Below are 13,258 nucleotides of genomic sequence, written 5' to 3' on the forward strand. Positions count from 1 at the left end.
TGTTGCCAACTCCCCAGCATGTTCTCTCATTACTGTAGCTTTCTCACCTGTGTGTGTGTGTCCTCCCTATGTCACCTGCTAGCTGAACTCACAGTAGGAGGGGCAGAGAGTTGGAAGGAGAGAGGCATCAAAGACAGTTTGATTTTCCTCTTATCACACCATAAAAAAATATGTTTTTCTCCCTTCCTCTTTCGGAGGAAATGGGGTTTCCAGATTTTTTGTATTTAGACAGGATGACGTTATTTTTTTTTTTTAAATTGAATTGAACCTTTATTTAACTACATTAACGGACATCATTGCTAACAACCATGATGATTAGTGACCTGGTCGTGGTGCTATAGTTTGTTACAGATGTTACCCATAGACACTAGCTTCCCATATAACTATTGGTGCAGGGTTTAGACAAATGCCTGTGGTTGCTTGTGATGTTCATCGGCTACAGAGGAAGAAAAAGGGATCACTGAAATTATTAATGCATGCGCTACAGACAGAATCTCAGCTCTGATGGGGAGGAGTGGAAAGTTGGAAACCAGGAGGAACCAGAGCTGGAGAGGGTATGGGAGGTGCAGAGTGGGGGTCACACAGCATGATGAGGGAGGGAGACAGTCTCAATTCTCCCTGACTGGAGGGCAGGGTCTGCCAGCCAGTAATTGGGACATACACAGGGATGTGAAATATGCACAGAGAGAGGAGAGGGCGGTGGAGGGAGAGGGACAGAGCGTGAAGGATGGATAGAGAGAGACGGAGGGACCGATAGGCAGAGAGCTTTGGGGCTGCTTTCTATCTACGAGTGGCTTTTCAGATCGCATCTCTACTGTCAATATTGTCTTCACTTTTCCTCACAGAACAAAGGCTTGAGAGAGGTTTCTCTCACAGAACTGACAAGGGGAAAGATTGTGTGATTGTGACTGCTGAGTCCTGTCACATCACATCATGGTGTCCTTTTGTGTAATTTACTCCCCTTCTGGTTGTGGGAAAACAAACACGATGGCTGCTTAAGTCAGAGACAGTCAGTTCGTCAAATTTCTGCTCTGCTAGAGCTGCACCGTTCAAATGTAAGTACTGTTATTGTGAAGTGGAAACGTCTAGGAGAAACAACGGCTCAGCCGCGAAGTCGTAGGCCACACAAGCTCACAGAATGGGACCGCTGAAGTGCGTAGCGTGTAAAAATAGTCTGTCTTTGGTTGCAACACTCACTACTGAGTAGAGGTCGACCGATTATTGGAGGACCAAAAAAAGCTGATGCCGATTTATATATATTTTTATTTATATTAATATATATATTTGCAATAATGACAATTACAACAATACTGAATGAACAATGAACACTTATTTTAACTTAATATAATACATAAATAAAATCTATTTAGTCTCAAATAAATAATGAAACATGTTTGGTTTAAGTAATGCAAAAACACAGTGTTGGAGAAGAAAGTAAAAGTGCAATATGTGCCATGTAAAAAAGCTAAGTTTAAGTTCCTTGCTCAGAACATGAGAACATATGAAAGCTGGTGGTTTCTTTTAACATGAGTCTTCAATATTCCCAGTTAAGAAGTTTTAGGTTGTAGTTATTATAGGACTATTTCTCTTTACCATTTGTATTTTATATACATTTGACTATTGGATGTTCTAATAGACACTATAGTATTGCCAGCCTAATCTCGGGTGTTGATTGGCTTGAAGTCATTAACAGCGCTGTGCTTCAAGCATTGCGAAAAGCTGCTGGCAAACGGAGGAAAGTGCGGTTTGAATGAATGCTTACGAGCCTGCTGCAGCCTACCACCGCTCAGTCAGACTGCTCTATCAAATATCAAATCATAGACTTAATTATAATATAATAAACACACAGAGATACGAGCCTTGGGTCATTAATAAGGTCAAATCCGGAAAATATCATTTCGAAAACAAAATGTTTTTTCTTTCAGTGAAATACGGAACCGTTCCGTATTTTATCGAACGGGTGGCAACCCTAAGTCTAAATATTTCTGTTACATTGCACAGCCTTCAATGTTATGTTATAATTATGTAAAATTCTGGCAAATTAATTACGGTCTTTGTTTGGAAGGAATGGTCTTCACACAGTTCGCAACGAGCCAGGTGACCCAAACTGCTGCATATACCCTGACTCTGCTTACACTGAACGCAAGATGCCAGATGACCCAAACTGCTGCATATACCCGGACTCTGTTTGCACTAAACGCAAGAGAAGTGACACAATTTCAGGCACCGCATTGATTATATGCAACGCAGGACAAGCTAGTTAAACTAGTAATATCATCAACCGTGTGTAGTTAACTAGTGATTATGTTAAGATTGATTGTTTATTATAAGGTAAGTTTAATGCTAGCTAGCAACTTACCATGGCTCCTTGCTGCCTGCACTCGCGTAACAGGTGGTCAGCCTCGCAGTCTCCTCGTGGATTGCAATATAATCGGTGTCCAAAAATGCTGATTACCGATTGTTATGAAAACTTGAAATCGGCCCTAACTAATCGGCCATTCCGACTAATCGGTCGACCTCCACTACTGAGTTCCAAACTGCCTCTGGAAGCAACGTCAGCACAATAACTAACTGTTCGTTGGGATCTTCATGAAATGGGTTTCCATGGCAGAGTAGCCGCACATAAGCCTACAATCACCATGCGCAATGCCAAGTGTCGGATGGAATGGTGTAAAGCTCGCCGCCATTGGACTCTAGAGAAGTGGAAACATGTTCTCTGGCATGATGAATCACCCTTCACCATCTTGCAGTCCAATGGAATAATCTGGGTTTGGTGGATGCCAGGAGAACGCTACCTGCCCGAATGCATAGTGCCAACTTTAAGGATTGGAGCAGGAATAATGGTCTGGGGCTGTTTTTTATGGTTCGGGCTAGGCCCCTTAGTTCCAGTAAAGGGAAATCTTAATGCTTCAGCATAGTGACATTCTAGACGATTCTGTGCTTCCAACTTTGTGGCAACAGTTTGGGATAGGCCTTCTCCTGTTTCAGCATGACAATGCCCCCGTGCACAAAGCTAGGTCCATACATAAATGGTTTGTCGAGATCAGTGTGGGAGAACTTGACTGGCCTGCACAGAGCCCTGACCTCAACCCCATCAAACACCTTTGGGATGAATTGGAACGCTGACTGCGAGCCAGGCCTAATCGGTCAACATCAGTGCCCGAGCATACTAATGCTCTTGTGAGTGAATGGAAACAAGTCCCCGAAGCAAGGTTCCAACATCTAGTGGAAAGCCTTCTCAGCAGCCTCCACTAAACGCAAACCATATGGAATGGTGTATCGCTGAAGAATGCTGTGGTAGCCATGCTGGTTAACCTGTCTAGGACTGGGGAACCCCGTTCCACTAGCGGAACCCCTCGCCAATGAAATTGCAGGGCGACAAATACAAATCAACAGAAATCTCATAAATCGAATTTCTCAAACATACAAGTATTAGGCACCATTTTAAAGATAACATTCTCGTTGATCCAGCCACAGTGTCTGATTTCAAAAATGATTTACAGCGAAAGCTCCACAAACGATTATGTTAGGTCACCACCAAGTCACAGAAAAACTCTGCCATTTTTCCCACCAAAGAGAGGAGTCACAAAAAGCACAAATAGAGATAAAATGAATCACTAACCTTTGATGATCTTCATCAGATGACACTCATAGGACTTCATGTTACACAATGCATGTATGTTTTGTTCGATAAAGTGCATATTTATATCCAAAAATCTAATTTTACATTGGTGTGTTATGTTCAGTAGTTCAAAAATATGCTGTGATTTTGCAGAGAGCCACATCTATTCACAGAAATACTCATTATAAATGTTGATGAAAATTCAGGTGTTATGCATGGAACTTTAGATACACTTCTCCTTAATGCAACCGCTGTGTCAGATTTTTAAAAAACTTTACGGATAAAGCATAATCTGAGTACGGCGCTCAGAGCCCAAACCAGCCAAAAGAAATATCCGCCATGTTGCGCAGTCAACATTAGTCAGAAATAGCATTATAAATATTCACTTACCTTTGATGATCTTCATCAGAATGCACTCCCAGGAATCCCAGTTCCACAATAAATGTTTTATTTGTTCGATAATGTCCATCATTTATGTCCAAATAGCTTCTTTTGTTAGGGCGTTTAGTAAACAAATCCAAACGCGCGTTCAGGTCCAGCCGAACGTCAGATGAAAAGTTGAAAAAGTTATATTACAGGTCGTAGAAACTTGTCAAACTAAGTATAGTATCAATCTTTAGGATGTTTTTATCATACATGTTCAATAATGTTCCAACCGGAGAATTCCATTGTCTGTAGAAAAGCAAAGGAACGGGAGATACCTCTCATGTGAACGCGCGTGACTGAGAACGAGGCTGCTGCCAGACCGCTTAGTCAAACAGCTCTCATCCGGCACACCTTCACAGTAGAAGCCTGAAACAACATTCTAAAGACGGTTGACATCTAGTGGAAGCCTTAGGAAGTGCAAAATAACCCATATCCCACTGTGTATTCGATAGGGGCTGAGTTCAAAAACTACAAACCTGAGATTTCCCACTTCCTGTTTGGATTTTTTCTCAGGTTTTTCCTGCCATATGAGTTCTGGTATACTCACAGACATCATTCAAACCGTTTTAGAAACTTCAGAGTGTTTTCTATCCAATACTAATAATAATATGCATATATTAGCATCTGGGACTGAGTAGGAGGCAGTTTACTCTGGGCACGCTATTCATCCAAAAGTGAAAATGATGCCCCCTATCCCAAAGAAGTTATTAAGTGTGTCTTGAATTCTAAATAAATCACCAACAGTGTCACCAGCAAAGCACCATCACACCACCTCTTCCATACTTCACAGTCGGAACGACACGTGGAGATCAACCGTTCACCTACTCTGCATCTCACAAAGACATGGCGGTTGGAATCAAAAATCTCAAATTTGGACTCATCAGACAGATTTCTGCTGGTCTAATGTCCAGTGCTCGTGTTTCTTGGCCCAAGCAAGTCTCTTATTATTATTATTATTGGTGTCCTTTAGTAGTGGTTTCTTTGCAGCAATTCGGCCATGAAGGCCTGATTCATGCACTCTCCTCTGAACAGTTGTCTGTTACTTGAACTCTGTAAAGCATTTATTTGGGCTGCAATTTCTTAGGCTGGTAACTCTCTAATGAACTTATCCTCTGCAACAGAGGTAACTCTGGGTCTTCCTAACTCTAAACGAAAGGTATCCTTTCAGTTCAGCGTATTAGCACCTCACCTGTATACCGGAAGTTGATGATGTTGCTATGCAACCTCTTGCTAGCTTGTTGGCATAACAAATGACTAGCTAGACATTTTACGATTTCGGGTGTGTTTTGTATATTCAATCTGGAGTGCCAGAGTGCACTCTGGGCGTTCGTAAATCTAAAGTGTTGTCAGATTGTTCTGTTGGTAAATTCAGAGTGTTTCGCTCGGGGCGTTCAGAACGCACACTGATGCTCTGGTGGAGGAGTAGGGTTGATCCGAGCGTTCTGACCTCACAATGGCTGTCAAGCACCCAAGCGAATGTTGGCTAGCTTGCAGCTACTAACATACACAAATGAGAGAACACCTCTCTCTGACCATTGTACTCCCCCTAGCAGAGCTGGTCAGGCTGTTTTCATGTTATCCAGAGCGTTGGTGACTGTAACTGTGCTACTAACAACAATTTAGTTATGCTTTTTTTTGCCGACTTTTACTGACTGGCCATATTCAACAGGTGTTTAGCGTTCGTAAATTCATCAGTTACTCTGCTCTCTGGTACACTCACATTAGAGTGCTCTGAAATCAGAGTAGAAACCCAGAATTAACAATGTCCATTGAGAATGCACAACGACTACACCACTTAGCTAAGAATGACATGAATAATCAAATCAATAAACGATGGGTAGTTAATATACTGCCTGGCAAGTTCGATTTATTAGTATCCAACTAACATTACCTAACATACCGATACATACTGCTGTAATGCTATGCGGTTCGTAAGGATAGTGTAGCTAACAAATTGTCAGCCAACATAAGGTGTAACGTAACTTATTTAAAAAGTCATTACTTTATTACATTGCTCAACATTTTCGTAATATTTGTCATAATTAGTTAAAGAAATGAATTTGTATCCTCTCTCGTTGTACTTCGGCTGAATATTTTCCGCCATTCTCTTCAAATCTGAAAACGTTGTGGCATTTTCTGAACAGCATGTACCTAGTGTCCACTGCTGTATTCTTCGCATTTGGGTGAATTTAGTACGACATCCGAGAACTTTTAGCATACTAACTATGACCAATAAGTATACTACATACTCAATTTATATCACAAATAGTAGGGTTGGGTTAGTATGAATATTCGAACACAGCTTATGCTTCTGCTGGTGAGGGGCAGGTTGTCTAAGCGCGCACACACACCCTGGCAAAAGATTTTCAGCTGGCAGGCAGACACTCAAATAGGTTTCTGAGTGACAGAGTAATGGCTTTGCATAGGCACTTTGTTGGACTGGAGAAAAACTCCTTTAAAGGAACGTTTAACCGGATCCCATGAAACATTTAATTTACAAGGTGAAATAAAGTTTTGCATTAAGAAGCTTAGAGGCTAGATTGAAAGCCCTCAGCAGTCCTGGTTGACCAGTATTGCCTTCGCCTGTGTCTGCAGGACAGGTTATTATGGCTGGGTAGGTAGCCAGGTGCAGTAGAGAGAAAGACCAGACATACAGACAGGCAGGAGAGGAAAGGGAGGCTATTGGGATAATGTTGTTTTTGATGTCAACTCAACTGCGCAGTCATCACTGCACCTGGTGCTGGGCTAGAGTTGACGTCGCGTAATAGAGCACATCTCTCTTGCTCTTATTCTCTGCCTTGTGTACTTTCTATACCTCCATCTTGTCTCTGTCCTTTCCTTCTCTGCATCCTCTTTCTGTCTTGCTCACTCTCTTCCTCTTCCCTCATTCCCCCTCTCTCTCTCTCCCTCTGACTGCGGTCTCTGTTTGAGGATGAAGAGTGTCCTGAGTTGCTAGCTTCTCTTTGATTCCTGCTAATGAAGGACCGAAGTCACAAACCTCCCCAGCCATGGTGTAGCCTGTCCAGCACCACTCCAATTAGTAGAGGGTACCCCCCCCATATATATGTGTGTGTACACCCCTCTCATTCGTACTCCAGGAAATTATTATCCAGCCTCGTCTTTGTGGTAAATTGAAAACGGTCTGTTCAGTGTGAAAATGACATTGTGTAAATGCAGATGATTGCAGACACATATGCCGATGTCACCACCAGGTGCAAGCATCTACTGTGTGAGTGAAAGCATATTGGCGTGGGCTGTGGGTATTTTCATTGTGAATGTGCAGAGCGTATGAGGTAGTTTATCAGCAGTCTGCCGTGGCTGTTTTAGTGAATATCTGGGTGAGCTGTTTAAATGTGCTTGATGTCCATCTGCAGCAGCCAGGTGTTGATTACAGAAGAGAGAATCATTACTATACAGTACATGACTCACTGACAAACTGACAGAAGGACAGACGGATAGTGAGATGACTCGCTGACAGAACTAAAGACACTGACAGACAGAAAGAGCTTCATTACCATACGTGACTCACTGATGGACAGAACGACAGACCGAGAGGGAGACGACAAACAACCTCTTTCTCTAGAGTTTGCTCACTACCAGACCCACATGGGTTCAAATATTATTTGTTTTCTTTCAAATATTTCAGCAGTGCCTTATTGAGCTGGCCTGGTGCAATGGAACAAATGTAATAGTCCTAAAAGTGCAAGATTCTTCAACTGAAAACAGACCTACCAGTGAGACATGTCTTCATCCTGAACAGGGATAGGGGGAGATGATTGAAAGAAGTTGGAAGCGGGATGTGGGGAGGGTGGGAGTTGGAGAGAGGGATGAGAGAGAATTTGCCTTTAGAATTGAAAGTAGATATATTTTGGGGTTCTCGTCAAGGAGAGGGAGGAAGAGCAATAGAAGAGAAATGGACAGTAAAAAGACCACAGAGCAAAATGTGTATGAATGGAGTGAATAGTAAAGGGGAGATGAGAGAGGGGTGAAGATGAGTACAGAGGAGATGGATAGATGGGACTCAGATGGCAGAGAGAGATGGGATTAGGAATCATGAACCAGAAAGATGACCCAGCCCAGGCGTTCCATCATGGCTGTCTCTGGCTGGCTGACGACCCTTGATGCCACGGCAGTAGGGGGAGGAGGGGGCATTAAAAATTCAACACTCTCTGGGTGACATTTAATTTGGCTGTCATTCTTTTTTTTGGGGGGGGGGGGGGATATTACCAGCAGAGAAATCATCCATGGTGGGTAGAGGAGTTTTTCCCTTCCTTTAATAAATGGAGTAATTGAACTTTCCATCTCACAGTGGGTTCCTTCCTGGTGCTCTGCTTGCATTATTAACACAGTGGAAGGCAGGAGGAGGAGGTGAAAGGAGAAATATGCATGGATCAGTCTGAAAACGAGCTCCTAGCTAGACCAAATACAGTACCTTCAGAAAGTATTCACACCCCTTTACCTTCTCCATATTTTGTTGTTAGTCAGAATTTAAAATTAAGGTTGTGTCACTAATCTATACACAATACTCCATAATGTCTAAGTGGAATTTTGTTAGTATATTTCTAAGATGAAATGTCTTGTCAATAAGTATTCAACCCCTTTTGTTATGGCAAGCCTAAATATGTTCAGGAGTAAAAATGTGCTTAACAAATCGCATATAAGTTGTGTGGACTCATTCTGTGTTTAATAATAGTGGTACATGGTTTTTGAATGACTTCCCCCATCTCTGTACCCCACACAGAATCATCTATATAGATCCCTCTACAGAGTAGTGAATTTCAAGCACAGATTCAACCACAAAGACCAGGGAGGTATTTCAATGCCTCGCAAAGAAGGGCACTGATTGGTAGATGTGTTAAAATAGAAAAGCAGACTCTTAATATCCCTTTGAGCATGGTGAAGTTATCAATTAGATTTTGGATGGCGTATCAATACACCCAGTCGTTAAAAATATTTAGGAGTCCTTCCTACTGTAATTCAGTTGCCAGAGAGGAAGGAAACTGCTCAGGGATTTTACCATGAGGCCAATACTGATTTTAAAACAGTTTAATGGTTGTGATAGGAGATTACTGAGGATGGATAAACAACATAGTACATTAACAAACATAAATTACAAATTGAAAAGATGGAAGCCTGTACAGAATAAAAATATTACAAAACATGTATCCTGCAAAAAATGTGGCAGACAATTCACTTTTTGTCCTGAATACAAAGTGTTTGGGGCTAATCCAACTCAACACATCACTGATGATGTGATCACTCAACACATCACACACTCTTCATATTTTTAAGGAAGCTGATGGCTGCATCATGTTATGGGTATTGTCATTGGCAAGGATTAGGGATTTTTTTGTTGATTTAAAAATAAACAGAATACAGCTGTGAGAACAGGGAAATCGTGTTCAATCTGCTTTCCAACAGACACTGGGAGACAAATTCACCTTTCAGCAGGACAATAGCCTTAAACACAAGGCCAAATCTACATTGGAGTTGCTTACCAAGACGACATTGAATGTTACAGTTTTGACTTAAATTGGCTTAAATCTATGGCAACAGTTGAAAATGGCTGTCTAGCAATGATCAACAATCAACTTGACAGAGCTTGAAGAATTTTTAAAAATGTTCAATTCAGGTGTGCAAAGCTCTTAGAGACTTACCCCAAAAGACTCACAGCTGTAATTGCTGCCAAAGCTGCTTCTACAAAGTATTGACTCAGGTGTGTGAATACTTATCTAAATTTGATATTTCTCCATTTCATTTTCAATAAATGTACTAACATTTTTAAAGACATGCTTTAACTTTGTCATTATGGGGTATTGTGTCTAGATGGGTGGAAAATTATATATTTAATCCATTTTGAATTCAGGCTGCAACATAACAAAATGTGGAATAAATCAAGGGGTATGAATACTTTCTGAAGGCACTGTGTATGCTAACCTTGCAGATTTGTAGGAGCTGGATAGGTAGCTTATATGGTGGAAGTGCACTAAATCACCTCAACCTCCATGATTGGTCGACTGGGTTACTGATTACAGTCAACTGATTACCAGGACCTCTCTGATTGGTGCGCTCGTTAACCGATGATACCACCTGATCCGCATGGACTTGGATTGGTACTGAGCACTTCACTGAAGATAAATGTGGCTTCTTTGAATGGCTTCAACTTCCCCTTGAATAGTTTTTTCGTTATACCTAATGAGCTCTTCTACATACTTAGAAGTACCTTAATTTAAAGTGCAGTCTTGGCTACACCTCTGAATGAGGAACAGACAATACAGTTTGTGTTCAGTGCACAACCTGAAGTGGGAAGAGGAGCTGCTAATCTGTAAAATAATTATACTGTGCTTTCAGAAATAAAATGAGTTTGCCCTGAAGGTCACCTCTCTATCTCTCTCTGTGCGGATGAAGGACTACGCTAGCGGAGGGTGGAGGCGTGGGGCTTACTTGCTGCTGGCTTCTTCAGCTGCGGCAGTTGGTTCCCTAGATAGATATGGGTTTGTTCATCTCACTGCCCTAGGACTGTTCTAGTGCTCATCAGTTTCCCCTCTCCCAATTTTTTTCTTCGACTCCCTCTGCTGTTATTTTTCTCTCTCTCACACTTTCTATCTCTCTCTCTCTCACACACACACACACACACACACACACACACACACACACACACACACACACACACACACACACACACACACACACCATCTCCCCCCTTCTAATTGATGTACTCCCCCTTTCTCCTTGTTCCTGTCATCTGTTTCTCACAATCTGTATTTCCTAATGCAGAGAGAAATTGCTGAGTATGCCTCTCTGCCCAGGTAGTTTGGAGTCCGTAGGGAGACCAGAACTCCCTGTCCACTCATCCACCACAGCCCACAACCTTCCGAACCACAGATTTCAACCTACCTCCCTCGCACAACCTTTCTCTGTTTTCATTACGAAAAGTTCTTAGGCTTCTTGCATCCCTTATCATTCGCCATCCACCTCATCTTATTCCTGTAACACCTGCACACCTACAAGATTAATTCTCTCATAAACATGTTTTACCGGTTTGTCCCATGTCCCACACCGTCCATCGTCACCACCGTCTGGCGCACAAACGTCCACCCTACAATGTGTGTCTCGATCTCGTGCACGCTCACGCTTCTTCCGGTATCAGCCATATTGCTCCAGCGTGGCTGGATTTACGTGCGCTTACTGCCTGTGTGTGCCGGTGGGCCCGGATGGTTGCCATGGAGACCTGGCGTTGCAGTGCTCTGCAGTACATACGTGCACACACTCGTCACGGTCTAAAAATAGAGGGCTGGGCAGGCTCTGAACGGCCTCGTTCTCTGCATGTTAATCATTAGACTCTGAGAAGAGCGAAACTGTGAGACCTGAAGACACTTTGAGCTAGTGGATAGGCTTTAGCTCAGCGGGCTAACACCGTCTTCAGGGACCCCGGTCTGTCACATATGTACTATATAACTCAGGCTATGTGCCTATGGGGGAAACTAACTCGTCTTCGCCCTGTAGTGCTGCTCATCATCAGTGATAGTCTCTCCTCTACGCCGTAGCTGTGGTGGATACACTCTCCTTCTTGTCCCCCAAACCCAGCAAGGAGGTGCCAGACGATCCTATCACCAGGAGGCGTCTAATTGCTGTCTGTGGAGATGTGAATGCAGACAGACTGGTTAATTACACATCTGTCCCTTCTCTTTGTCTCTCAAACCCAAAACATGCTTTCCAGGCAGTGAAAATCATAGAAATGTAGAGAGGGAGGTGTGGGGGTCTGTCTGGTGGGGGTCTGGTTAATGCTGGAAAATATTATTTCTGTATCATTAGCGAGGAAGTGTAAATTGATAAGCTCTTTATTTAATTTGTCATCGGGTTTCATCGTGGTGGTTGACGTGCGATGAGCAGTAATGAGGGGGGAATGGGCGATATGGAGCACTGGGCTATGGGCGATATGGAGCACTGGGCTATGGGCGATATGGAGCACTGGGCTATGGGCGATATGGAGCACTGGGCTATGGGCGATATGGAGCACTGGGCTATGGGCGATACAGTGAGGGGGGGAAAAGTATTTGATCCCCTGCTGATTTTGTACGTTTGCCCACTGACAAAGAAATGATCAGTCTATAATTTTAATGGTAGGTTTATTTGAACAGTGAGAGACAGAATAACAACAACAAAATCCAGAAAAATGCATGTCAAATGTTATAAATTGATTAGCATTTTAATGAGGGAAATAAGTATTTGACCCCCTCTCAATCAAAAAGATTTCTGGCTCCCAGGTGTCTTTTATACAGGTAACGAGCTGAGATTAGGAGCACACTCTTAAAGGGAGTGCTCCTAATCTCAGTTTGTTACCTGTATAAAAGACACCTGTCCACAGAAGCAATCAATCAATCAGATTCCAAACTCTCCACCATGGCCAAGACCAAAGAGCTCTCCAAGGATGTCAGGGACAAGATTGTAGACCTACACAAGGCTGGAATGGGCTACAAGACCATCGCCAAGCAGCTTGGTGAAAAGGTGACAACAGTTGGTGTGATTATTCGCAAATGGAAGAAACACAAAAGAACTGTCAAGCTCCCTCAGCCTGGGGCTCCATGCAAGATCTCACCTCGTGGAGTTGCAATGATCATGAGAACAGTGAAGAATCAGCCCAGAACTACACGGGAGGATCTTGTCAATGATCTCAAGGCAGCTGGGACCATAGTCACCAAGAAAACAATTGGTAACACACTACGCCGTGAAGGACTGAAATCCTGCAGTGCCCGCAAGGTCCCCCTGCTCAAGAAAGCACATATACATGCGCGTCTGAAGTTTGCCAATGAACATCTGAATGATTCAGAGGACAACCGGGTGAAAGTGTTGTGGTCAGATGAGACCAAAATGGAGCTCTTTGGCATCAACTCAACTCGCTGTGTTTGGAGGAGGAGGAATGCTGCCTATGACCCCAAGAACACCATCCCCACCATCAAACATGGAGGTGGAAACATTATGCTTTGGGGGTGTATTTCTGCTTTGGGGACAGGACAACTTCACCGCATCAAAGGGACGATGGACGGGGCCATGTACCGTCAAATCTTGGGTGAGAACCTCCTTCCCTCAGCCAGGGCATTGAAAATGGGTTGTGGATGGGTATTCCAGCATGACAATGACCCAAAACACACGGCCAAGGCAACAAAGGAGTGGCTCAAGAAGAAGCACATTAAGGTCATGGAGTGGCCT

The 13,258-nt window shown here is 43.0% G+C and overlaps 1 pseudogene; it reads left to right on the forward strand.

Annotated features, from left to right (window-relative positions):
- Positions 1-13,258, forward strand: part of LOC139547991 (RNA N(6)-adenosine-methyltransferase mettl16-like) — a 34,484-nt pseudogene that overhangs the window by 1,345 nt on the left and 19,881 nt on the right.

This window comes from Salvelinus alpinus, chromosome 21 (assembly GCF_045679555.1).
Source record: "Salvelinus alpinus chromosome 21, SLU_Salpinus.1, whole genome shotgun sequence".
NCBI classification, from domain to species: Eukaryota; Metazoa; Chordata; class Actinopteri; order Salmoniformes; family Salmonidae; genus Salvelinus; species Salvelinus alpinus.